Raw genomic sequence first — 27,152 nt, 5'->3', positions numbered from 1 at the left:
ATACAGCATATCTGCTTTCTGCTGTTGAGAATTCTCTTACTTTTTTACAGTTTGCAAAAAGAGGTTTGGTTAGTGGCTTGTGTTTGTTGGAAGGATGTGATTAGCAGACAACTGGTGGATGTTCAGAGATATTCACATGTGATTGAAGTATCCACCATCTCCTCCTCCTCCTCCTGTACCGTGAATGTAAGTACAATAAACCACCTCTCACAATTAAAAGTGACAGAGTGGAAAGACATAGTTAAACTAAGACAAAAATGCAAAAGCCTGTTAAGGAATCCTTCACAATTACTTTGTGAAGTAAAAGAGTACTGGAATTTCCAGAAATGTTGGTGAACTTTTTTTAAAATCAAAATAATAACTGACAAAAGGACAAAAAATGAGAACTCAAATTTTGTGCCCTTTCTGATTCTTCATTTTTCTTGTGTACAAAATTTATCTTAAAGATGATTCAGCCTACATGAAAAAAATATTTTTAAAATCCACTGGGTATAACCCTTAATTACTTGATGCTATATAATGTTATTTTAATGTCATGATAACTTTGTCAAGTTTTAGATAATATGCTTCAAGGACCAACCTGTTTAGAAATTTCAAACAGAAATTTCCTTAGCTACCTCCACTTGATATATATTGTCTTTATGATACTTCCCCTGAAACCCTGACTAGCTAAAGCAAACTCACTCTGACAGAAGGATTTTTGAAGCTGCTATTTTAATCTTAAGGTTTACATACCTGTCAGAGGGATGGTATGTTCATAGCCTTTACTATTGTTCACAGGGTCTTTTTTCAAAAGTCTACACACAGGTCTCAAGGGTTCTTGCTCCTCAAGGCAAATTACCTCTGAGTGTTTAGGTTCACCTCCAGCTCTGTATTTTTTTACTTTTCAGATGCCTCTTTCTTTGTGGTTTTTCTTCTTCTCTTTTCCTTATTTTCAACTCCTGACCAGGACCCTTAAAGGAAAGAAGAAAGACTCTTAGATACCGTGGTGATGGATGACCTTATAAAAACACAGATAAAGAGACAGGGGGGTTGTTATATTTCCTTCACACTGTTTGACTGTGCTACAGTTGGATGAAAACATTTGTTCTACAAATAAAAGAAAACCTTTCAAACATTACTTTTGCCTCAGTCTTGCTCCCTGTCATGCAGCTGAGGATAAGACCTTTGTCCTCATGGACTCTTCACCTAGCCAAGAACTGAGGATGAACTAGTTAATGACATCAATACACCTGATTGATTAATCTTCCATGCAATAGGTGATGCAGTGCAGATTAGGAGGTTTGGTCTAGATAAATTATTAGGGGCTTTCAAAATTACATCTCCACTCTACTCTCTCCAGACCTTGAACGTAGACTTTTTTTATTGTCATTACAATTCATAGTATTTTTAGTTCTTTAGTTGGAACTGTTTTGTCACAGCAAAAAGAAGAGTTTTTAGAAAACAATAGAAAAACAGCAAGAATTTGCTTAAAAGAAGAAAAACTGCACTTAGGTTTTATGTTATGTTTAAAATGCATTTAAAAGTTTATCAGTTTAAACCATGTTAAGATAAAATGTTTAAATTGGACATCAATTGCAATGATACAAGTATCTTCTGATTTGAGGCTCTAATGTAGCACAAAGACCTCAAAGATTATATAACAACCTCTAAGTCCTTTCTCTCAATTCTCTCAAGACGTCTTTAAAAATCTTATATGTATAAATAACTTTTGCTCAAATGAAGATGATTTTTAGCAAGTACACTTCCTCTTTGTAACTTTAAATACGCCTTTCAAATCTTCAAATCTGAAGAAATCATTATTTTTCTGAGGGAAAACCCTGCAGCTCTTGGGCTTTGGGGAGCAATTCATTGGCCCTGCCCACTCAGAGCCCTGGAGAGGAAGGTGACAGAGTAGCCACAGAAGGCATCAAGAGACACAGTTTGTGACAGCCTTGTGTGGCAAAAAGGAGGAAGAGGGGGAAAGGCCGTAAAGGACAGAGGAGAAGCAGAAGTAATAGGCCAAGCCTATATTCTTGGAGAAAAAATCCAGACAGTCCAACGCAAAAGGAATGCAGCAGGGCTATTCTACAATGTCTGGAGGTAAGAGGTGAGCCAAGTAACAGCCTTGTGAAACACAACTAGAAATTCAGCCACAGACAGCATTGATTTTTATTTTCTCCACCCTGTATCCCCCCAGCAAAGATGACGATATATGTGTTTAGTTCAACACATGCCCTTCTTGAGTCTTGAGCAGAGAAGAGTCTGACTCAAGCATTTTCTGTGCGGTCCACAGGATTCCTGTGAAAAATCTGGGCAGATTACTAAAATAAACTCAGACCCAGCTTCTGCCCATGAGCTATAAGACAATTCAACCCCACATAGGTGGTTTAAAAAAAATAGGTGGTTATACTAGGTGGATTAAAAAAAAATAGAAAAATGATCCAACAGACCTACAACAAATCTTTCTAACCGCTGTGTGTGATGTTTGTATGACAGATCATGACAGGAGGTGACAGACTTTCAGACCTTGGCTGAGAAGTAAGATCAGCTGGAGGTAGATGATTTCTGTCAATAGATGAGCTTCATGCAGCCAAAAGAGTGATGACCTGAAGCTATGGAGGGATTTTTATTCAATTATATCTCTGTGTGTACATGTTCAGGTATTTTTTTTAACCCACAAAGTAGTAGAAATAGGTAGCAGTTTTTAGAAGTGTAAATTATAAATGCCTCTTATTTGCTGGAGGAGATGGGGAAACTGATTCTGTGGAGTTTGGATAGTGGAAAAGGCTATGGCTCAAGATACAGTGTTCTTCCTGACCTAGCGCTGTCCTCATCTTTCATCTGATACACACTACACCGACCCCTGCCTTTGCTCCACACACAGTGCCAGTGTCCACAGCCCATTTGTCAAACCTTCCAGTGAGCTCCACCTGCATCATGCCAGCCCCTGGGCATGGGATGATTTCCCTGTAAAAATACACAAGGTCAGTAGCTATATTCTCTTGCTTTACATCCTTAAAATCAACCCATTATGTGACCTCTGGGCAGTGCAGGATGCTGGCAAAGCAGCTGGTGGGCTGAGGTGGCTGCTGAGGACACAAGCTGAGCTCTGCTGTCATCCCTGGGGTCTTCACACTTCCTCAGTGCTCACCAGTGCTCATTTGGGCACCTGCACTGCTTTGCAGGCAGCTGAGGCTAGGTGCATGGTAGGTAGCTCTGCAGAAGCTTCTCAACTACATTTCCCTTTGCTGCAACAGGGCAACTCCTGATTTACACACTGGTGCATTGGAGAAAAGGAGTGTCAGAGCCCTTACACCACTCCATTGACACTCTTGCTGTTACAAGGACTTTTGCTCTGGAGCTGGTTGCTTCCTATTCTCCTTCCTGTCACAACCCTGCTTGTCTCACAGCACCTTCTCAGTCCAACAAAAGCCATTCCAATTCAATGAGCAGAGTGCAGAAAGAAAGAGGCCTATGCATAAGGTTCATTATATGCAAAAATTAGCTTGCCCCTACAAATCTAGCAGATAGTGAATGACTCATCTGGAAGGCTTGGGCTCAACTGATGACACATGGAGACTAAATTATATTAAGGTTAAGGAACTTCAGGATGATGATTTATACTTGACAGAATGTAGCACTTTATAGCAGCTGAGACAACATTCACTCCTTTTCATTCCTTTCCTGAGGACAACCAGCATTAAAAAAAAAGAGAAGGCTGACACAAAGAGCTGTTGACAAGCATACAAAAAAAATGTGTGCATAAATACTACCTACTATCCACAGCTACACCCAGGAGACCCTCGCAGTGTGTTTGAATATCCCCTGCTCTTTATTCATTGTAATAAGTGAATCATGCTCTCCTAAACCAAAAGTGCAACTGAACTTGTGGGAAGACAGCCTTTGTGTCCCTGCTGCTGAAGCCAGAATGCCAGCTTGTTCCACATGTTAAACATGCACCTTTGAACAGTTCAGAAATACTGTCAAATCTTAAAAACAAAGTGAGGGTTTAAAATCCTCTCTTGTAGATGTAACATGTTCCAAGAGACAATTAATTGCTACTGCTACTTATTGAAAGAAAAGCCAAAAGCCATGTGTTTGTGTTATTTGTGTCTGAAATAAACATCTGATCTTGTTGTTGTTGATGAGAAAATGCTTAGGAAAGGGCATCAGAGCACTTTTCAGCATGGCTGACAATATTGCTCCCTATTTGTCAGCTCTTTTACCTGCTACCTGCTGAAATTCAGCATACTTTCTGCATGGAGCCACACAAACCCTGCCTGCCTCTACAATAAATACCCTTTTCTAAAAATGATATTTTAACTGTGTCTTCTCACCCCCTTTTGTGTATGTATGAGAAGAGCAATGAAACAAAGATGTTTTCTCAAGGGAATATTTCTGCATTACCTGGGTTGAAGACTGCTCAGAAAAAAAACCCCAAACCACACAGAATTTACAGGCATAAGAAATAAGCATACCAAAACTCATGACAACAGGCATTCTTGTCATGTGCACCATGGACACTGCCCTCAAACACCTGTTCTGTCCACTGCCACTGTCTTCCAGCATTTCAACAACCTCCTTTTTCCTGGTTAATGCAGGAACCACAGCACTCATTTCTCCTGGTTGTAGCACCAATGACTGTACACTAGTCCACTGTATGAACTGAATCCTGTCTATTTTTTTTTAAGTATCAAAACCCTAACTTCCATCTTTCAAAATATCAGCCTGGATATACAGAAGATGAATTGAATAGATATCTTCAGGCAGTGTTGAACCAGCAGAGTCTCTCTGACCTTTGGACTCACTTCACTCACAACAGGGACAACCCAAGGCAAACACTAAGGGCAGCAGCCAATGATTCAGGATGTCCTCTAGCAGAGATCTTGCACTCCGTAAACAAATGACATTATTAACATGCCCAGTAGAGTCTTGGTTTTGGCTCGTTCTCTTTCTTATTTGAATTAATTTCCAAATAAGACCATTTATGACCTTTATCTGAAGCAGCATTATGCAAGCCAATAGTTTGCAGGCCAGTGTCTATATTGCAGGGTAGAAGACACCAGGAGCTAAAAGAAACAAAGCAGGTTTCTGCTTCAAAACAAAGTAGAACCAGGAAATGCCTTTAGACAAATAAATCACAATTTCAAGTCAGCTGCAAAATGGGAATGGTGGAGTTTCCACGACAGAGAAAGAGGTCCACTGTGAAGTCAGAAAAACTCTAAATCTGGCTTACCCAGAGCAGGTTTCTGCCACTGCTTTTCCTGGTGACCCTGAGATGCAATGATGCAACAGTTGTAAAACAGGCCAGAAATACTCTAAAAAACTTACTCTAAACAGAAGTGAATGTAACAAAAGTGACTTTCAGCTTCAGCAAGACTTAAATCTGGTCTGGGTTGTTTGCATTGCTGTGATTTCTGCTTTCTCTGTACGATAGTCAGCCATGAGATAGGGAGACTGGGAACAACATTCTGCACAGGACTTCCAACACCCTGGGTATCCCAAACTTAAAAAAAAACCCTTTGAATTTAATGGAAATACAATATTGGATAAGGACAACAGTCATTCAAGCTTAGCTTCTCATGGCTAGAACTAAGCTCCAAAGTGCAACTCTGCTATCTGTAGTTATTGGCTACTTGTCCTTCCCAAGCCCCAGCTAGCCAGATACTGAAGGCTGGTTGCAGTGCTTTGCTAATGACCTTGACATTGCTCTTCCTGCTGTAGCATGGACCACTGCTATAAATTTGGTTATCTCTCTAAAATTTGATTTGTTCTCTGTTGAATAGAAGCATGAATTTCCCAGCTGAGTTACACATTACAGGAAAAAGTGTTCCCTTTTGGGTTTTTCAGCCTGCCATATTTCAGTTTGCTTGACTCTCCACTTGTTTTGTGCTGCCTTCACATCCCCTCTTACTTGCTCCATTCTGAGGAAAAAACATTTCATCCTTTTCCATCAGCCTTTAATTATTCTCCCTACTCTGCCCAGAAACTATTGTAACTCCCCAGTACCCTTGCAGAGCCATAGTGCTCTCAGTTACCAACAGCAATGCAATCTGTGGGTCTGTGTAATTCTGATTTATGTATTTTTGTAGAACTTATTTCTTTGCTACTGAACAGACTCAGTCATACTCAGCACCAACACAGTTCCTTTTCTCATTCCAGTATTTAGATGCTCAACTAGATTGAAAAGGTGTGACATTCATAGGAAAAATATCTTCACTTTCCACAAGGCCTCGGTTATAGGCATTACTCAGACACCCCATTGACCAGCTATCTCTAAACAAAAATATTTCAGTATTTCCAAACCATGCATAGATATCTGAGCTTTCAAATGCCCTTGAGCATATCCATAGGTGATTTATTGGAACAGACAGGATCAAGGCAGGATCAAGCCCTGAATGGACAGAGAAGAAATAAAAGCCCACAGAAGGAAATATGGAATAATTACAAAACTTCAAATGAAAAATGTTTGGGATTTTTTTTCCATAGGGGTTATTTTATTCTTAAATATGAGAAAAAGACATGATAAACACCTGACATATAGTAATAAATGACAAAAGTTAATTTTTCCCGACTTGATTCTGGCTTTATTTGGTTCTTTGCTTATAGAGTGTTTTGCTCCACAGGAGACAAAAAAAAGGCCTAAAAGAAAATACTTAAATTACAGCCTGTGTGTATACTGTGTGATACTTTCTGCCCATGTGGAAAAAAAAACCCAGTCTCCCAGGACAAAAGCAATGATAGACACTCAAACACAATGAATAGTAGGCAGAATAAAACAAATCCTTTGAGGTAGAACATTGAACATGGGACATCTATTTGAGAGTCAAGCAGATCTGTCCCATGACCAAGAACAGGGAGAGCAAACCTCTGAAAGCCTCTGTTTGTGGTGTTTAGTCCATGCCACCCTCTAGGTTTTTCTCAGAGCAGCTGAAGAAATTGCTGGTGCTCAGAGTTTCTTAAAAGCAGGCCAGAGGAGTTCACATGTGGCATTTGAATCCATGTAATTTTTTATAATTATTTTTTGTAATACTATTTTAACTAAAAGAAGATATAGGGGTGAGGTATGTGCTTGTTGGAGGGAAGGGGGAGTTGGGGGGAAAAAAGAAGAAGAAAAAAAAATCCCTTTTAACTAGAAACCCTGTCTGTATCTCCTCACTTACTGACTTAAATACACAGATTACTATAGCTGAGGGATATTAAATGTGAATCCTGCACAGTACATTTTTAGGAGATATAAAAATCCAATGTACTGTAAAATTTATAGCTTCCTCTCCCTCCCCAAAAAAAGAAGAAGAAAAAAATCTATGGTAGAATATATAAATTTTGCTGAGGCTCTAAAACATGTCATAAAACCTCTCTGTCAGAGATACAGTTGGTGTTACAGTAGGTATTTCTATAACGAAGATTTGTAATAATTTGGGTTTTGTACATTGGGTGGCAATACTGAGGTGCTTTAGGCAATATGCCTATAATGTCCAACACAACAGAATGCCTGTTGGGTCTCATTTCGTGTATATAAATTATATATAATCTGAACAAACACGAACTGTGGGACCCATATGTAAACAGTCTTAATATTTCAACACCTACATTTCTTTATGAACCTGGGTGGTTAGAAAGGTGGTTGCAAATGATTATTTCTCTACTAAGTTCACATGGAGTAGTTTGCTCAGTTTAATAATAGTCTATCTTGTTCAGGCTGAACAAACTGGTCCCTGTGGGGGGAAAAAAAAGTAGTGGGGGCAGTAATAAATCAATATCCCAGATGTAATCTTAGGTGTCTAGAATGCAGAGAGGGATTTTGGAGCATAATGGCATTGGTTGTCTATTGTCATTCAGACACGAGCTGCATCAGAAAAGGGCTTGTGGGAGCCTGATAAGAGTTGGTCAAAAGTGGGCCATAAATCAAATATAGGCAGTATTCTGCTGATTTCACACACACACTCACAGGGGGAAAAAAAGATAGAAAAAAGAAGGTGATAGATCTGCAATTTACTGCTTATCACATCTGCTAGAAGTTTCATAATACAAAAGCCTGACCTTCAATGAATAAACACCCTAGTTGACTACCTGTTTCTGCCTGAAAATGTGGCACTTCAGTCTCCAAAAGCTTTGAAATGGAGCTGCAAAAATGATGTGACATCTTCAGGTTTAGCAAGCTCCTCTTGGTTGCTAGCAGTTGAGTAGCTGTCACTTCAGTTACTAGTAGCCACTTCAGATGCACAGTGTTTATTGAAAAGAACTGGATTCTTATTCAAAGACACTAATAGCCTATGGGGGGAAAGTAGTTCAGAGCACAAGGATTATGGAAAGAGCAATGTGCTCTTTTACTTACATTTACATTCTGTTTTTGCCTAAAGACAGAATAAAAAGTAGCATTAACATTGATTAGAGAGATGTGTCTATGCTACAACACAGGTACCCAGGCTGGGATTCCAGCCACATCAGCAGCAATAGGTAACTGGTGCTATTCATTCCTTCAGTCCTTTGTAAGGCCTTTTTTTTTTTACAATTTTATCCTTGATTCGGATTCATATTCAAAGCTCTGGGAATTTCATTGAATGTTTCATATTCACTGTTTCAAGACTGCTTTCCCAATTTTTGCATGGATTGCCAGATCAAGAAAATTTGTATCTGACATTTAATCTATTTTCAGTTACACCTTACTGAGAACTTGCTGCAGATAATACCTATTGCTCAAGTCAAGCTCCTCTATTTTGAACAAATTAGGAGGGACTGAATTGCTGCATTACAGGAAAGATCCCAATAATATGAATTGCAAGATATCCCTTAGCAAATCCACAAGCCTCACAAATGTTAAACCACAGAGGACAAATCCACTCTCTGCCCCAGCAACATGCAATGGGATAAAAAGTATGAGATTAAAGCCAAGCACCAAAATTAACAGAAGTTTTTCCCTAGGTGTTCACAACTCATCTTGCCTGCACTGGTCCATCAGAATCCCAGCCCATTGGAGTGAAGGCTGTCTTGGAATTAGACAAGGGTCAATCATTGCTTGCAAAAATGAATTGAACACTAAAAAGACAGTGAAAAGTAGTTTGAAATGTTTATTGTCTGGATTTTTGTTATGGAAATTTAGTGGTTCACTGGAAGAAACCTGGCCTTGTAAGTTCAAGGTCCAGCCAGTCAGTGCACAGGTTAAACACAGAAAGGGGGAAAAAGTGGGACATCTGGTAGACCATTCACACGGGGATCCTTTGCATGTTAAAATAACCACACCATATAACTGTACAGGGTGTGCACAAGGTCCCAGAACAGCAGTTCCTCTCTCAGCAGAAGGGACTTCACAGACCCCACACACCTCATAGGGACAAGCTTTACTTTTCCTTGTTCAGCTGCAGTGACTTTGGTATATTATCACGTCCAACAGCAGCTGTTAGTGAGAAAACAAGGAGGGTACCAACCTATTAAAAGCCATTCCTCACAACCTGGAAGTAGAAAAAATGAAAACATCTTGAATTTGGATCCTAGTACAAGTTCTCTGCATGATCTACTTGCCTCTGCTGAGCAGCCTTCACAGTCAGAGAGGACAAGAGTTATCAATCATGTCAGAGAACTTTAACGAGGCAAGCAAGCTACAAACACCTCGCAGAATTTATGTCACTGGGGAAGAGCCATTAATTTGGATTTCCAGCTTCCTGCTCAGACAAAATTAAAAAACAAAATATTGAATTTAGAGTCATTTGATTTAATGCGTACAAATAGGTAATTGAGTATATATCTGCTGACCTTCCCTAAAAGGGAGGGCATAAATATTCCAGCTTGGTTTTGCAAATCAAACAAACTCTTATAATAAGAAAAAAGCAATTTAATTATTTTGTATATGTATTTGTTCACCTTGATTTGCTGAGAGAGAGATTGATTCCTTTGTTAAAAATTATGTTTGGAAGGGGAAAGGACTTTAATTTGTATAAAGTGCTTTCCAGGAATTAACATTCTCCCTGCTTGAAGGAGAAAAATTATGCCATTAGATTTCATTGATACTAAAGAAAAAGGGTCTTTTTTCTGTTCAGTTTTATTTCTTGTAGGGCAGAGAAGAGGGTGTTAATCAAGGTCTCTGTAAGGGGTAGGGGGGGAGTGGTTAGATTTTTCAGTGCTTTACCATGCATGGGTGCATCCCTTTTGTCTTTGTGTTCTCTGTATCTGTGGATGCACATGAACAGGGCTACAGCTTCACTGATAGCCCAGAGGCACAAATAAAAAAGCTTTGGTGGCATCATTCTTACTCTCCTAATTGCACATTAAAATTAGCAAACAAAGTAATTCTTTTCCATGCACAGGCTGTAAATTTGTACTCTCCCCAAATGAAAAGTATCTGTTTCCAAACCTCTTAAGGTCAATATTATGCTAAACACTTATTCTTCCCCATCTTCTGGTGTCCCCATTTTTTCTGCCTCTCTTTCTGCTGAGGTGTAGTATCTCAGCTGAGTGATCTCAGGACAAACTCCACAGACCTACTTCTTTGTCCTTCTGACCCAGCTTCAGTGAGCTTTGGTCCAGCCTTCTTCTTCTACACACCCTGCCTTCAGAAATTTACTCTACAGAAAAACACTTCTATACAGGACTACCCAAAACTTTAGCCCTAGTAGTCAGATGGACGGGCTGAAAAATTCCTTTCAAAACTACCAGGATATGCTAATTTTGGCAATTCCCTGGCAACTTCAGCTGGAGTCCGTTTTTCACTAGAGCAAGATCTTGACTGCATTTTACTATTCAGCAGCTTGCACAGAATTAAAAGAAAATAAAAATCTACAAACCATATGGAGGAAACACAGATTAATCGGTGTAGGAAGCTCATGTTATATGTACGTGCTTATTAGGAAAAAGGCTGAATTAGAAACACTGCTTAGCAGAAACAGCTGACTCATGTTGCTACAGATCGAATTGAGTCAAAACTACTTCGAGGCTAATGGAAATATGTCATTCTCCCAGTCCTAAGCCAAGAAATATTTATGTATTACACAAACCCGGGTCCTGCATAAAACCTCAGTTGAAAGTTAGTTTCTCTGAATCTTACTGAGGCTTTGTGCTGGTATGGGAATCCTACCTTATAGGAATTCAGCAAACACCCCTACACAGAGCTGCCTGGGTTTGTGTCCTACAGTATGCTTTGAGGCAAAATATGGAGAAAGAATGATCAAGAAGTGGAATGATTGTGAAACAGAGAGCAGCTCACAAAAGGGAGCTTAAAGAGAGCTCTTCCCAGGAGGAAGGAGAGGATAATTAGAGTTTAGTGAGAGTCACTCTCTTCCCTTTCAACACAACTCATAAGGGATATGTGTTGATTACCAAATGAAAAAGGATAATGCATTACTGAGAGACTGTACTGTGCAAATATTCATTTGAAAATGTTTACACTACAAATTTAGCTCATTTCCTGCATATCTATGCACAGATGGTAATTTTCTCAGATTCAAGTCTGGTTGAGAAGAGGGGGGGAATGCTCACAGGAGTGCTAGCAAATTCAAAAGGATCTCTACCTAGAAGTAGCACAAGCACTTTATTTTCTTCCTTCTTCTCCAGCTTTCATTTTGTAAAATATTAATCTCCTTTGTACACTTCAAGTTTTATAAGGGCTATGCAAAGCTACAGGCAATTGCAAAATACTTTCTAGCAAAAGACTCTAAAGCAAATTTGACACATTAAAAAATTATGAAAAATTGAATTTCTGTCTTAATACTAAAAATTAAAATCGACTTCTAATTACACATTCTTTCTATTAGTTACAAATTCCAAATAAAGCCATTCAGCAGTCTCAATTATACCTAGGTTTTCCCACTATCTCATGTAAAGCTTAAATCAGTGCTGAGATGTGCATGGGAAATATAATCTGTTGGATACTTTTCCTGGCAAAGTCAGACCCATGGTGTAAACAGATTATTCTTACCCAATTACTAATTTTGGACTAATTTGTTTAAGTTTTAATTCTTCTGTAATTTGTTCTTCCTGTAGAACAAATTAGATCTGATCCTGTAGTTAAAAGCTATAGCCTAATACACATCAAAAAATGACAGAGAGGTCACCCTTCCTTCACCAACACCAAGCGCTATTCCTCCTTCTCCATCCAAATTACTAGAATAAGAGAAATACAAATTATTCTAAAATTTAGTGTAAATAATAGAGATATTTCATATCAGGAGAACTGCTTCCTAAAAGTGCAGGTGCAGGACATACTTTTAAGCTCTCTTAAGCATGGGCAATAAGACTTTTGCAGAGAGCATTGAAGATTATGTCTACACAGAAGGAACACAACTACAGAGGACAAGAATTTAGAGTGAACATCAGGGGAGCTGTCAATGACCTTGACAATAAAGCTTAGTTGTGGTCTATTTTAACTTTGATCAATCCAATTCCTTCTATGCCCATTATTAAAAAGTCAAGTGTATGGCAGAGAGCAGAGTAAGAACAAGTGTCAGTGTGGTAGACAAGGCATAGTCATAGTCAGGAAAGGATCTTGTCCCAGAATAATGAACTAGAGTTTCCACTCTGCATTCCTTAAGTATCCCATGCTCATTTTAGGTCCTCCAGTGAAAACACAAGAAGTACTGGAAGAAAAAGATATTGCTAAGTTAGGACAAATAGCCTCATCAGTGGGAGGACATCAGTGTGCTTTGGAGGTCCACACCACAATGCTTGGAAAGTTCTCTTGAAGACTTCAAGAAATAAAATCTGTGCAGAAAGATTTTCTTGAGTAGCAGACCTCATTTCCACCATGTAAAACATTTCACAGCTTGTCTCATTACAGCGTTTGTAAAAACACTGTCTGAGAGCAGTGGTGCATAAATGAATTATTTAAGTTTTGCAGCAAATCACACTGATCTTATGTGTAGCTTCTTAATGCACTCTAAGTGAGCCCTAGGAGGCAAATCATAGCAGGCAAGGGGTGTAATGTAAACCAAGTTTTATTAGCCACAAAAAGCTACACTACAATTTTTATTAAATATCAGAGACAGTGTATTTAAATACATTTGATTTGGTAAGTAATAGCCAACATTGTGTCCATCTTTCCTTGTCTCAAAGGTTGTTGATTAAAAAAAAACCAAAAAACAATAAAACCACTGAACAACATCAAAATCAAAAATAGCTCTTTATTTTCTTGTCAGTTCTGCTAATATAACAGGTCCCCTCTATTTTGCAAATAGCGATTTTCAACAAATCACCATGTGTCGCAAACAACTCTCTAGCCTTAATACTTTGCCGAAAAGTAAAAACAGATTAGTATGTTAGCATCCACTTGTTATCAGCAACAGCCTGGGAAACACACACCACCCACAGCTGCCTGCCTTGCCCTCAATAAACAGCCCCTAGACACCCTCCTAGCATTTTCTTATTTTAGGCAGCTGCCTCTTGTACTGCTAACACAGAGCAGACCTTCAAAACCAAAACTATTTCTGACAGAGTTCCATTTTCAGTATGGAATGAAATTTAAAAGGCAGCTTAGCAAAGCCTTTTTCCATACCTCTGCCCTTTCCTTACCTCATTAATTGAATCTCAAGAAAAACCTAAGCACCACTTCGCATGCTGTACGTTCATGACACAAATCATCCTTTATCTTCGGCCAAGGAGATAAGTCCAAGTCCAGACAGACAATAACAATAAAAAGAAATTAAATATACCAAAGTACACAATGGGCAGACACTCACTGGTAAATATTTAATGCTCTGATAGCACAATTTGGGTATTTGTAAAATGCATCTGGTTTTCCTTTGTGGGAGTATCTCTCTTGCATTCTCCGGCTTTGATCTGCTGTAAAATAAAAAATTAACCGGTAACTTCTCCTTGTGTCCTGAATACTGACAGAAGAGGTAGTGTTTAAAACTATCCCTGCAAAGCCACAGTCTTGTAGCAATCAAGTCCAAGTCTCCCATCCTTTTCAGCATAGCAGGGAACACAATTAATGTGTCAGGACAGTATCAGGACAGTGCATGGGATCTGATCACAGTACAATAAAGCAAAGATTTTGTCTGAACATTTATAGAAGCTTTCTACTGCTTCTCACACTCAAAATCACTGAATCCTGGTTCCCTTTCTCAGAATTCACTTGTTTCCTTTTGTTTTCTTCTACCATGCTAAGAAAGCAGCCAAAAAAAAAAATCTGGTGCCTGAGGAGTGAAGGAAAAACTAGCAGAAAAATTAGCCCAGAGTCATGTGGTGATTCTCACTGAAATCTTCTCAATGGTGGGACACAAAGCCTCCTCTAGGTGTGCAGAGCTGTTTGTGGAGATAAAAGGCTTTTCTTTCTCATTGGTTTAGCTGACTCGCTCACCGAGTAAGCTCTGAGCTCCAGAGATGGCTAATATGTGCCATCACTTCTTTCTGCCCTCTCCAGGGTTTAACATCAGAAATCACCATGAGCCTGAAATTCTATAATTTATCCTTTCTTTCATTTTCCTTCTTCCTCTTACTAGAAGAATCCATTACATTACTACCCTTTTTTGGTTTTTGTTTGTTTGGGGGTTTGGGAGGTTTTTTAAGGCCTTTCTATGAGCAGCTGCATAAACAGGATAACCAGATTGATACTTTAAACTGAAGAAAGGAACAATCTTTTTTTCCATATGGAAACTTCCTAACATTTTTCTCCTTAGATATTTACATAAGCTCTTTCTATTTTTTCACTGACATGCCTTTTTTCACCTTGCTTTTTAAAACAAAATAAAACACCCTAGCTGTGAAATAAGGTAACACTTTCTGCAAAATTATTAATTACTTCTGTGTGATTTTGAATTGATTGTACCTGGAAGAGAGGCCACTAGACAAAGATTTAATACAATTATGGAGTACACAGCCAAAAATAACAGTAGGTCTTCACTGCAGCAGGACACAACAGATGTTTCAGAGGAATGAACAAGTTTCCATTACAGTCCAGATGTGTAATATATACAGAAAACAGCAATGGGAACCCAAAGGAAAAATGATGCCACTTATAGCCATCCATGAAGAGATTATTTTCCTATAGAAGGAGCAATCAAACAGTTGTCCAACTACTTAAAACAAGAGATGTTCATCTTTCAGACATCCACATTTGACGAGATGCTGCTGAAACTGGCCTGGGAATCTAACAGCTTTACAGGCCGCACTGGCTGGAACAGAATTTGCTTTTCATCGCAAAAAAAAGTATTGCTTCATATACCTCACCAGAAAAACTAAACTGAAACAACCACACCACTGTTGATGCATGGACACTACATATTATTATTGAAAATGCCATTTTCTCATCCAGCTTTTTATTCACCTGCAGCTGTATTCTTAGTCCATATATAAAGATCTACTCCTATCAAATACAGGGGGTACAATATTTAGTGCTCAAATATTAAATATTTCAAACTTCTGAAGGTAAGTTCATTACCAAAGGAAAGTATAAACAAGGAGATGATAAAACAGTCATCATAAAATATGGTAATAATCCCTTCAATGGCATATCTTGCTGTTGTAATTAACCAGTAATACATTCCTCCCATGTTCCATAGGGAGTTTTACTGCCTTAATATATAACTGGAGCTCTTTAGCAGAATCAGCATAACTAAATCATTTCCCTTTTCCATCTACTATGGTCAAGATTCATTTCTACAGAGAAGTATTTTCAGCTCCTGCCTTATGAGTCCACCATGCCTTGATCAAAAGACTACCCAAACTCTACCACAATGTTTAAGACCTAACAGTTGTGCCATTGAATGTGCATGTTTCCTAATAGACAGCCTTGATAGTGCACTGGGTCAAGTTTGGTAGTCAAGTCTGTGTTGTGTCTTCTAAGCAACTATTAGACTGTACCAAAGTTGCCTTTTTATATGCAATTCTATAAGCCTCTCCCTTTCTCCACTCTTCTAGTTTTTAGAAAATCTGGTAACTGGTATTGACTGACTTTTTTTTTTTTTTTTTTTTTTTTTAAGTGAGCATGAGTAATCAGATCAGATTGAGTTTCCTACTTTGGAAATATGTTCCTAAAATATTATATTTTTGCTGATTACTTATCAAGGTAACAAGTTTTGTTTATAAATTTAATTTTCAGTAACACAGGCTGTTTCAGGAAGACCTACCATCAACCACTTCACAGATTAAGGAGACCCCGAGTGTTCATGAATACTTGGATTTTTCCCTAAAAGAAAATGCATGCTACTTAACAATTTAGGCAAATTTCATTTCTTTAAGTGCAAATCAATTTCCAGTGAAATTCTTCCCAGGGAGAAAGGAAAGTTGGCTCTGCAATGCTAAACTCCTTTAAAGTCATGTTCCCTCACAGTGATTTTAGTAGTCTTGATTTTCCAGTGCTCAGTTGAAAGACATCATGTAGGACCAAGCAGCAATCACTCCAGAAAGCTTTCAAAAGTTTGCATTTAAACCTCTAAAACTCAAAGAAGCAAAATTAACTAATCACAAGTGAAAATTACATGGGAAGATCCTGCAACCTTGCTTAACTTTACAACAATCTGTGATGGGTAAATCTTCATAAGATCTGGGCTTTAATTCAAAACTGACATTATTTTATAAATAACAAAGATTTAAAATATTTAATTATTGTCATGCTGACATTGCATGGGACTTGCTGGTGAGGAACTTGATCTCTTTGTGTTATCCAAATGAAATAAGTTCGATCCTTTTTGGTGTGTCCTTATTCATACACACCGCAGTCAGAATTTTAGCTGTCTGCTGTGTCTGCAAGCACAAGAAATAGCCATAGCACCTATCAAGCAGATCAACTGACATTTCCCACTTTAAAACACTGCTTTCAGACAAATGCAGTCACTTGGAAGGAAATTGTTCAAATTGGTGGGTTTGTTTTACACTGAGATTTGGGGGAGCTGGTAGTTTGATTTTGGTGTTTGTTGATTTTATTCGTATTCAGAGAAACAATGAGATGAAAGCTGAGAAATATCATGTGAACTGACTAGATCACCACACCAAGTAAAAATTCATGAGAACTGGGACTGCAGACATCTCAAAATAAATGCACAGCTCTTCACATTACTTTGCTTTTCTCATGCTTAAAAGAATTCTTCCAACCACTTAACTGTTTCATGCTTTGAAATAAAAGCTTGAAATTTGTCAGCAGCAGCTCTGGCATTGGATAAGTGATTTTTGATACTTCATAAAAAGTTACCTAAAGTGGGTCACTTTATAAGCTGTTAGGGAAAAATAATAAAATCAGTTCACACCTAATCAGAAAATATTTCTTTGACTTTAACAGCTAAATTCTCTCCTGCCTGCATCTCCAGTGGGCTGGCTTCTGTCTGAAGCTGCAGAGACAAAGCAGGCCTTTCCTTAAAATTTCTTCTTCAGGTGCCAGGTAGAGAAGTGAGAAAAGGAAAACGTCTCCTGCAATCTCAGGGGTCTCCTCCTCACTGTTCCCATCATGTCAGCTACATACACTCCAACTTCTTCGCCAGTGAACAATGGCCTCATAAATAACAGCTACTTGCTCTACATAATCCTGATTTATTCCCAGACAGTCTATGTTGTACCCTGAATCCAGCCAGTATGGAAGAAATATTATGACTCTAAGAGAGGATCACAGAGCAGACATGCTGGAGGATAAATTAACTTCACCATATTGACAAAGGTACTGCATTTGATATAATTTTTGGCCCATAGCTATCAAAATATTTTTTTAAAGTGTAAAAATCTTTTTAAAAGTGTAAAAATGGCTATGTAAATGTGTAATTGCACATCTTTAAGAATATTCATTAAACTTTGTTAGACAGCACAATCTTTTCTATTAAAAATATCATTACCCTGTATTCAGTTTTCCATTCCAAAAGTTCTCACTAGTTAAATTTTGCTCTTATTTCAGCATCTAAAATTTCCACTTACTTTGGGGAGAGCAGACTTATGTCAATGATGCATATTTTGAAAATTCCACTGGCAACACAATGAAGACCTGCAGTGCTAGATGTATTACAAATTGAATATTTTACTAATGCTGGCAGTGCCAATACAATCTACTTCAATTTATATTGCCATGCCATAAATACATTGTGAGATAATGAAAACTGCCTGGTACAGGAAAATGCCATTAAACAGTCTATTTTTGTCACTCAGTTTGCCCAAAGTAAACAAGGGGATGCTCAGCTCAGCTTAGTGCTTCATAAATCACTGTGTTAATTAAAAAAAAAAAAATCCATAAAATTCTGGTACTAAAAATATTTCTGAATGACAAAGTTCTCAAATGCCTTAAAGTAATTTTTATCTTTATTAAAATAAGTTGTTTACATTAAAATACTCTAAAGTATTTTTAAATAAATTTAATATTAGATACTGGAATGTTAAAATTTTATTATATTTCATTCAGAAAAGGTCATTATTAACAGAGGGATACACTCTAAGAAGTCCAGATAGACTAATAAGGATGTAAATCTTCAGTTTATATCCATCAGTGCCTGAGAAATTGCATAGACAAAAACTTAATAGATGCAACACAATTTTTTCAGCAACAGTAGTATATATTAACACAGAACAGAAAGTGTTAACATATAATTTATTCATATTCCTAAAAACTTATTCATATTTCTAAAAAAAATCCAACTTATTCATATTCCTAAAAACTTCAGAGAGAAGTTCCTAGTTCTTCTGCAAAGCAGGAAAGAAGAAATATATCTATTCTATTAAACTAACTAATTAACTAACTAAATCTTGTCAATGAGTTCACCACATTTCTGAAAGATCTCACCTAATGATTCAAAGTTCTTTTGCAGAAAAAGCATTTGCAGTTATTACTAAGTATTTCTGGCAAGAATTTCATGAAAATGAAAGGGAGCACACTTCCCCCCTTATATGACTCTTACTGGTCTCAGTCTCTGTCCTTTCTTTACGTGGTGACTTTTTTCTCCCTTTTTTTATAAAAGCAATATTTCAAACAATAATTGGAATAAGTAAAGGGTACTTTTACTTCCTAGTTATAGAAGTTAGTGGTTTTTTGAGTCTGGTTTGGTTTATTACATTTGTGTGAATTATTTGTGGGAACAGAGAGAGGGAGAGAAGATCTGAAGTGAAAATGTTTATGAACTAATACAGAAAATTATTGTCAGACAGACTTTTTAAAAAAATATTCTCAGCCATTTTCATCAAGGTTTCTGTGTACTTTTTTATATATCTAATATTATTCTTACTCAGAGAAATGGAAAGGGGGATTTTCTTTTACATTATTTTTCCTAGCAATACATTATTAGGCAATAATAATTAAACCTCCTGTAGCTGCTCAAGGTATTTCGATGCCTCTGTATCCTACATGCCAATTGTGACTAAAACACAGGTGTAGAAACCAAAAATTATTAATCACTCTTTTTTTTTTTTTTGGTGTGGCTTTACCTGGAATGAAGACAAAGCTGTCTTTGGACCAAGAAGCAAGTGTGACCTCATGATTTCCTGGTGTTGGGAACTGCTAGCCAGCCTCCTCTGCCAGCCACACCTATGTCAATGCAATTCAAATTAAGCAAATTGAGTTATTCCAGATTTAAATTACTCTAACTAAATGGGGAAGATGGACTTTCAGTGACTTTTAAAGGCTTCATTGGAACACAGATTTGTCACGTTTAAAATAATCTATTTACATAGCTAAAGAATCGGAATAATGGGGAACAAAAGTTATATTTGGGTATTCATATCTCAATCATATTTATGGTTAGACTGCAAAAGATCAAGGCTGATTAAAGTGATCTCATTTTCTCATTAAAGAAGCTTCAAGCTTCTTCAAGAATGAATTTCAGATTTTCATATCCACTAAAAAGCAGACTTCTAGGACAGATTGGACAATTTAGTATCACAGACAACAAGTGAGTAACCTCTGCGACTCTTTAAAAGAAGAGGAACAGGAACAATTTTTCCCAAGAGTGATACCACAAAATTATGCATGTGGTAGACAAATCCAGACGAGAAGTGACATGCAAAAGTGACAAAGCAAAATTGAAAACACTCATATACACAGTATTTTTGAAGAAACCTTCTCAAGAATTTTCTCTGCAGAATTAATCCAGCACTTGGGGGACTTTCAGCCTGTGTCAATCAACAGAATTTTCAACCTCCATTTGCCTTGATTGACATTTAGGAGTGCAGGATCTATCCTTAAAAGAAGAAACAGACTGAGAGAGAGGTTATGCTTACATTTAGCTGGCTAAGAATGGTGGCTTGTTGAGAAGACCCACAGATTATACTGTGTAAATCCTTTGGATGGACTAAAGCAAGTTCCTCCCTGTATTGAGTACTGGAGCCATATCAAAGACAGGTAGCTTCACTCTAACTCAGTAGAATACATAACAACCAGGTATCACTGAAGCCAAGGTCTTGGCTGGAATCAGAGAATAGTGGAGGATTTATATGGCTATGGAGACCATCTACAGTTACATTGAACAGGATTAAAAAACCCACACACATTTTAAAGAACATAAATCTCCAGGCTTTAGGGCATGAGCCAACTTTTCTCTGAAAAGAGAAGAAACTTTCCTTCTAAGTAAGTTATTCCACAATCGTGGTGGGGAGAAGCACCATTTCTAACCAAAAAAAGGACCTCATCCAACCAATTCTGATCACCCGATGTTTAGCACTGATGCCTCAAGTATGGTACTTGCACACCAGGCTGTTTCTGTCTTACCTTTACCAGACCTACAAAACTTCAAGTGTCCAAGTAGCTCTTTTGGGACAGTAGTAAAAATAAATGAAGTAATCACAGCAGTAATATGGATCAGTGTTAATGTATAAAAGTTACCTTCTTAAAGTGAAGCTGAATATAGACAAATTCAACACAAAACAAGGCATTAATTGTTAATGAGCAGGAAAAAGTAAAGCTTCTGAAAGGTGTAGCAGGTCCTCAGTAATTCCATTGCCATTGCTACTAGCTGTTGTTCCTAAACTGAAACCTCAGCTCAATGCAAGTTGTTGAGAATGTCAAATTATGGACTAAGACTCTTATATGCAGTGTATACAACCTCCAAGCTACTAGTTCTCCAAACCCTTAAAGATGTTGAAATTCTCAATTTCTATCCCTGCTTCTTGCTCCCTCTCACACAATCCCAGAAGGATATAAGTGATCAGAGGCAGGGCCTCTTATCAAAAGGGAGGGGAGAAAGAAGGTAAGAAAAGGGAGCTACCTACTCAGCTGACATTTTGTTACACTGTGCAACAGGTAGGTGCAAATTCAAATGGGACTGTGGGGATGCCAAATGGAAAGAGAGAGACTCCATGGGGTCTCTTGGGTTAATACATGCCTGAGTTCCACCACAGCAACAGTAGGGAGAACATGGCCTAATTCTTTCCACAGTCAATTTGTGAGCAGGTGTGTTAAGTGAGAGATTTCTGCTGCACAACACCAGGGACACAATCATAAAGGGGAAAAAAAAGCGGAGATGAAAAATCAATAATAGCTGGACATTCATTTAAACAAATGCATCATCCCATAAATAGTGCAGCAGCTTTCAAATGTAAACAAGAAAAGGTGAACTTTGTTCACATTATGTCTCCAGCTGTTTTGTGTTTCAAGACTGTGCACCACAGCTGGCCTGATGAGCTCTGAATCCTGGGAAAAGGAGAAATATTTAACCTAACTTAAACAGAAAGAAGCAAGCCTCAATGGTGAGAGATAACAGGTGGGAGTTGTGCTCTGCTGCTGTGCCTGGAGGGTAAAATCTGGCATGCAGAGGTAGCTTCAGAACAAAAGTCGTCACAGCTGCTGTTTGCTGTTCTCCTGAAGTCCTTCCCTATTTATTCAGCATCACTGACAGCACCCTAGCAACATTAGTTTAAGTCACCGTCAATTGTTATAAAATTAGCTTATGGTCCTGAAGCCAGGGCAAAATGTGGGTGACATTATCTGCACATCTGTGTTTCTCCATGTCTGTGTAGAGAATACATGGTGAAAATGTGAATTCAAGCCTCTCTCCCTGATAAAATACTGGATAATGGCAGTGAAATATGGCTTTTCCTGTCCCCAACCCTAAAAAGCACTCCCAGAATGAAAAAACCCAAAAAAGCTCAGGAGCAGTCCTGATCCATGTTTGTAGGAAAATGTTGTTAATAATAAATTGCTGATTTATCTTAGCAAAGGGGAAAGTCTGATGTAGACCCCCCCCCCCCCCCCCCACCCCGAATCTTTGTTTTCTTGCTGATTTTTCTCTCTCCAACTGGTTTTAATGTCAGGCTCACAAGACTGCAGTGGTCCTCTGGGTCTTGAGCCTCTTTCTTAAACACTAAAGGCAACTCCAACATCAGCAGATTTACAATGTGTGGTAAACTGCGTGTTTGGGCCCTCCCTCATGCAGATACAGCAGACCCACCTCCTGTATCATCAGCACACTACACATAATGTGCCAAACCTTAAGCCACAAAGATTCCAAGGTGTTTACTGTTATGGATTTGCAGCTACCAAATGGAATATGACAAGTACTTGAAACAGAAAAACAGGTTTAAACCAGCATAGCTTCAAACTAACACTGACATGTACCCTTCCTTTCCTAATTTTCATCATCATTAAAAAAAAACCCAAATAGATTTTAGTCTCTTGTTTGAGAAAGAAAATACGTAGTCCAAATCCAGCCACTTTCCAAGCCACTGGCAAAAATCCAAGAGATTTTTTCTTAAAAAAAACCCCAAAAAACCCCAGGCAGCAACACATAGGCTGTTTCTAGTGTACAACATTCAACAGGATTCAGCACTCTTCCTAGGGTCCTCTCAGGACCACCAATATGGATGCAAATGCCAGTTATTTAGCAACAAAGAGGTAAAAATTTAGTATGACAACAGCTTGATTGGCAACAGATTAGAATTGTCTTGTTTGTAATTTCCATTGCATACCAGATTCAAAGACTCATATCAGTGCAGCTACAAATCACATCATTAGGAGAGGGCTTTCAAAAGCAGATCTGCAAGGGTACTTCTGTACCTTTGGCACTATTAGAGACTGCACAAGAGACTGAACCTATATCCTTGACCAGAATTTAGCACAAAATCCCTCTTGTGGTGATCCTTACTGGGCACAAACACTCAGGTACTTTTCAGCAGAAGGGACCAGATTTTTAGGAATACAAGCACTAAAAGAGCAAGGCATAAAACCACCTTCAAATACTTGTCTCAGTACCTTTCAATCAACCCAGAGCAGTGATTAAAGAGGGAGGTAAAAGTACAGCCCAACCCACTCCCAAATGTTCCCAACATAAATAGCATGGGATCAGAGTGCCTCTTTTCCTCTGCAGGCAGGAGAGCAGCCAGGATCTTGCACAGACAGAGTCATTACTCCTCCAGTCATATGGGAAAAGAGCGGTGCCTGCTGAATATGGGCACTCCTTAATCTCATTCATAAAGGTCTTCCCCTCAGAAATGTTGCTCAGGCTGCTGAAAACCCCAGCTGGGATATGAGCTTTACTGGACAAGATATTCATTGTTCAATTTATGGCTTGACTGTACTTGCAGAAATGTGTTTCACTTCAGCATCAGATGAGCTGGATAAAGGGAAGAAATGGAGGAGCTCATCAGAGGGTTTCTTTCTTTATTTGATTTGTTGTCTGAATCACTGAAATGAAGATGTTTGTCTAGCTCACTGATGGGTAAACATCTTTGCTTTTCCCTGTGTGTCATCTTTTCACTGGTTGGATTTAAAAATTCTAACAGTTGCATTTCTGAAGGAGATACAGAGGCACATACACAAAAAGAAGAAAAAGGGAAGAAAGTTTTCTACCTGCTGGGAACCAAAATCAGAGTTGCACTCACGTAAGCATGCTGTAACCCCAACATTATCAACTGGGGCATGTTGGTGAAAACAAACAAAAAATCAATTTCATTCAGAGAAATAAATTTTAAAAAGTGAAAAGAATTGAAATTCTCTTTGCCTGAAATTCCAAGAGCAGAAGAAAACCTATGGCTATGTTCATCACAACAGATCTCAGTGGTGGAGAGACAAATACCAACTTTTAGTGCAATTTGATCTGTATGTGTTTTATTTCACTACTTAGTACCAGGACTGTCATGAAACCAGGAGAGGAGGGCTCTCCCTGGATGATGGATGTCTCCAGTGAGGTTTGGAGACATCTGTGTCTGGAACAATCAACCTTGTCAACCTACAACACACAACCAGCACACAATCTCATGTGTTATCATTCAGCTTATAATACATCTACACTTCCATACATGTGCCTGTGAGCATATTTTAAAAGCACAACAGGATTTACCATGGAGATGTAAAGAATGTACCATAAAAAGTTTACTTTTGAGAGTTTCTAAAGTATGTTCAAAGTATCCAGTCCCCTATATAATGTGAAATCAAAGAGTGAAAACCTGCCAGAAAGGATATTAAGACTCTCTTGATTGTGAGGGCTCATAAAATAAATGTGTTGGTTGTTATGGATTAAAGGGTGCACCAAAAAGATGAAGGAGGACCTAGCATCTGGAGTCTATATTGTAGTCTCTAAAATTCCTAATAGGTCTGTGTCAAAAAAAGATATACTGAGATTAATAGGTTAAAATGAAAACGTATCCCTTCAAGATGAACACAAAAAGTTTAGCCAGAAATAACACAAACCCCAGGATTTATGCACTTCCAAAACTCACAAGACTGTCATTCCTCTACACATTTCTTCAGTTTCTGACCTTAAGATCTATCTAAAGATGAACAATAGCTTAACTTCCATTTCATTGCAAATTCTGGATTACAGGATATTAATAAAAATCAACGTGCTGCTGTGTGCTTTCCTTGGCACTCATGACCTCTGCAAGAGCTGGCTGTATCATTGTTAGAATGTAATATCTCTATGCTCTTTCTAGATGATCTCAGAAAAGACCACTATAAGTAGTTCAGTAGGTGAATCTTTCCAAATTTACTTAAAACCTCTTTAAGGTTTCATGATACCTTTTAAAAGGACCAAGGTATCAGCAGAAATTAGCACCTGTGACAAAACTTAAAAACTCCATCTCCTTGTGTTCCTACTACTGTTGAAGGAAAATGAGATATTCTGTGTTTTGTGATAGGCAGCATAACCAAACACACTTTCATAGCTGTTGTCCTTCACCAATAAATAAATTCTTTGCATATCCAGTTATTTCACTTTATCACTACTGGAGGTCTGATTGTCTTTTGCATTTCAGCCTGTTTGTACAACTCTTATAGGATAGCAGGATCCATAAGGGAGGCATAAAAAAATCTGTACATACCTCGGAGCACATCTGTACTAAAGGGCCTTTTTAAATATAAACCAGAATCACTGTCTCCCTATTCCTTTCAGATGGATCCTACCATATAAATTAGGAGTAGGAGAGTCTTGTCCCATGCTTGGTGCTACTCAGCAGTAAAACAAATGAAGTCCTCCCAAGACAGAATAAACCTGTCCTGCCCAGAAAAGTTCCAGATACCAAGGACTAGGACAGCAGCCTCTCAGAAGGACACCAGGGAAAAGGCACCTTCCCTGTACACAGAGAGGCACAAAACAACAGATAAGCAAAGCTGAAGCATACCTGGCTCCTGAGGGAGCTAGTCAGAGAGGGGCTTTGGATAAGGGAAAAGGAGGTGGATGCTGAGAACTTTGGTAGATACACAGCTGCCTTCTATTAACACCTTCAGGCTGGAGCTAATCAGGGATCTCATTAGAAGAGGAACCACTCCAAGTGAATTCTGAACACCAGCTCCACTTTTTATAAGGTTTCTGCTACTTTTTCAAGCAACTTTTACTTGATAAAATAATTTTTTTCCTTTCTTTCCTCAAGATTGTGCTTCATGGCAATTTCTTTAAATATTGTGAGGGGTCATATTCTGGTCAAGAGTTGTGGTGCAGCAAATTTTATTTTTAATAATTATATTTTGTATTTAACTACTGGATTGTAATTCCTTTTCCTTAGTTTCTCATCAAAATTCATTAGGGACCATAAAATATAAGAGTAACTTTGTGTTTCCACCTACTATAAAGACAATATCTGGCAGAAACTATAAATAATGATTGTAGTGTTGTTTAAACCATTAACAAAATGACTTCTTTCTACTTTCAAAATAGCTCAAAGGCAACTATGAGTGCAATTAATTGGTCCTCTATGATACTGGTACACACAGATTGATAAAGTCCACAAGAATAATTTCAGCAGGAATGACTCAAAATTTCAAGTGCTTAACAACTTTTTTACATTTTCTCACAAAGAATTTTTGCTTTTGAAAATCATGTTTCTTTCTCTGTTCTGTCTTCCTGCAGTACAACTTTCACACAATAACTGCTTAGTGCCAAAGATGGGTTTAATCACTGTATGAGATGCTACAAACTTGCTTCTATTTATTTTCAAATCCATCCCAAATGTGCCAATAAGACACAGAAACAGTACATCTGGAGTACGTGTTGCAAAGACAATCCCATATCTGTGTAGATAATGTTCCATTTAACCCCAACTTGACAACTTTACTACAATTATTTCAGAGACAAGAAAGTGGGGGCAAAATCTTGGGATGATAAATATCCCTTGTACTGCAGTGGCATGCTCTGGTAAGGTGCCTGCATTACTGAGGTGGATCTGGAATTTCTTTAGAGAGAAGAAAAATTGAATTTAGAACAGATTGCACTCCATGCAAAACTCGAGGGCAAGTTGCAACTTCAAGTACAGAAATATTATTAAAACTCTTTCCCTCTTGGATGTGTCTCCTATTTATTCATTTGGCTTTCTGTCTTTTGCATAGTTCATCCCCTTCTATTCTCACAAGGCACCTTGCTCCTTGTGAATGCCTTATGTCTAAGGTGTATGAGTCACTAGAGTTTGAGACCCCAGATTCTCAAGAATATGAAGCTTGATAAAAATATTCATACCTCTCATTTGTTTGTAAAGGATACAGCTAATTTCCCCATTTTAAATAAATAAATAAATAAATAAATCCACTCAAATAGTACCCCAGGACACATAAAGTCAAGTGCACTTGAAAATAAACATTTTGGAAAGTCTAAAGAAATTCTATGATTTTTCTGTTTCTGAGAACAACTCAGCATATCTGCAGACCCTGAAGATCAGAGAATGGACTTAAATGTCTAATCAAGTAACCCACAGTACTTTTAATTTATTAACTGCTCCCTTGAAATTTCTGAAATAAGGTAACACACCATATCAAGCTTTAATGCTGATAATGAAAACAAGGCTGCCATTTTGTATTTGGACTGATCAAGAAGGGGCCTGCATTATATATACAGCTGCTTATACCCACTATAAAG

The 27,152-nt window shown here is 38.0% G+C and overlaps 1 long non-coding RNA gene across 1 annotated transcript in view; it reads right to left on the bottom strand.

The window, feature by feature from the left end:
* Nucleotides 1–770: 770 nt before the first annotated feature.
* The window catches only part of LOC143693740 (uncharacterized), a 131,492-nt gene continuing 105,110 nt past the window's right edge, over nucleotides 771–27,152 (bottom strand). Inside the window, exon 3 of the long non-coding RNA XR_013181683.1 lies at nucleotides 771–953. This is a non-coding gene — a long non-coding RNA (uncharacterized LOC143693740). The remainder of the gene's footprint in view (nucleotides 954–27,152) is intronic.

Source organism: Agelaius phoeniceus, chromosome 3 (genome assembly GCF_051311805.1).
Source record: "Agelaius phoeniceus isolate bAgePho1 chromosome 3, bAgePho1.hap1, whole genome shotgun sequence".
In the NCBI taxonomy this organism is placed as follows: Eukaryota; Metazoa; Chordata; class Aves; order Passeriformes; family Icteridae; genus Agelaius; species Agelaius phoeniceus.
This window is presented reverse-complemented; position numbering and strand designations above follow the sequence as displayed.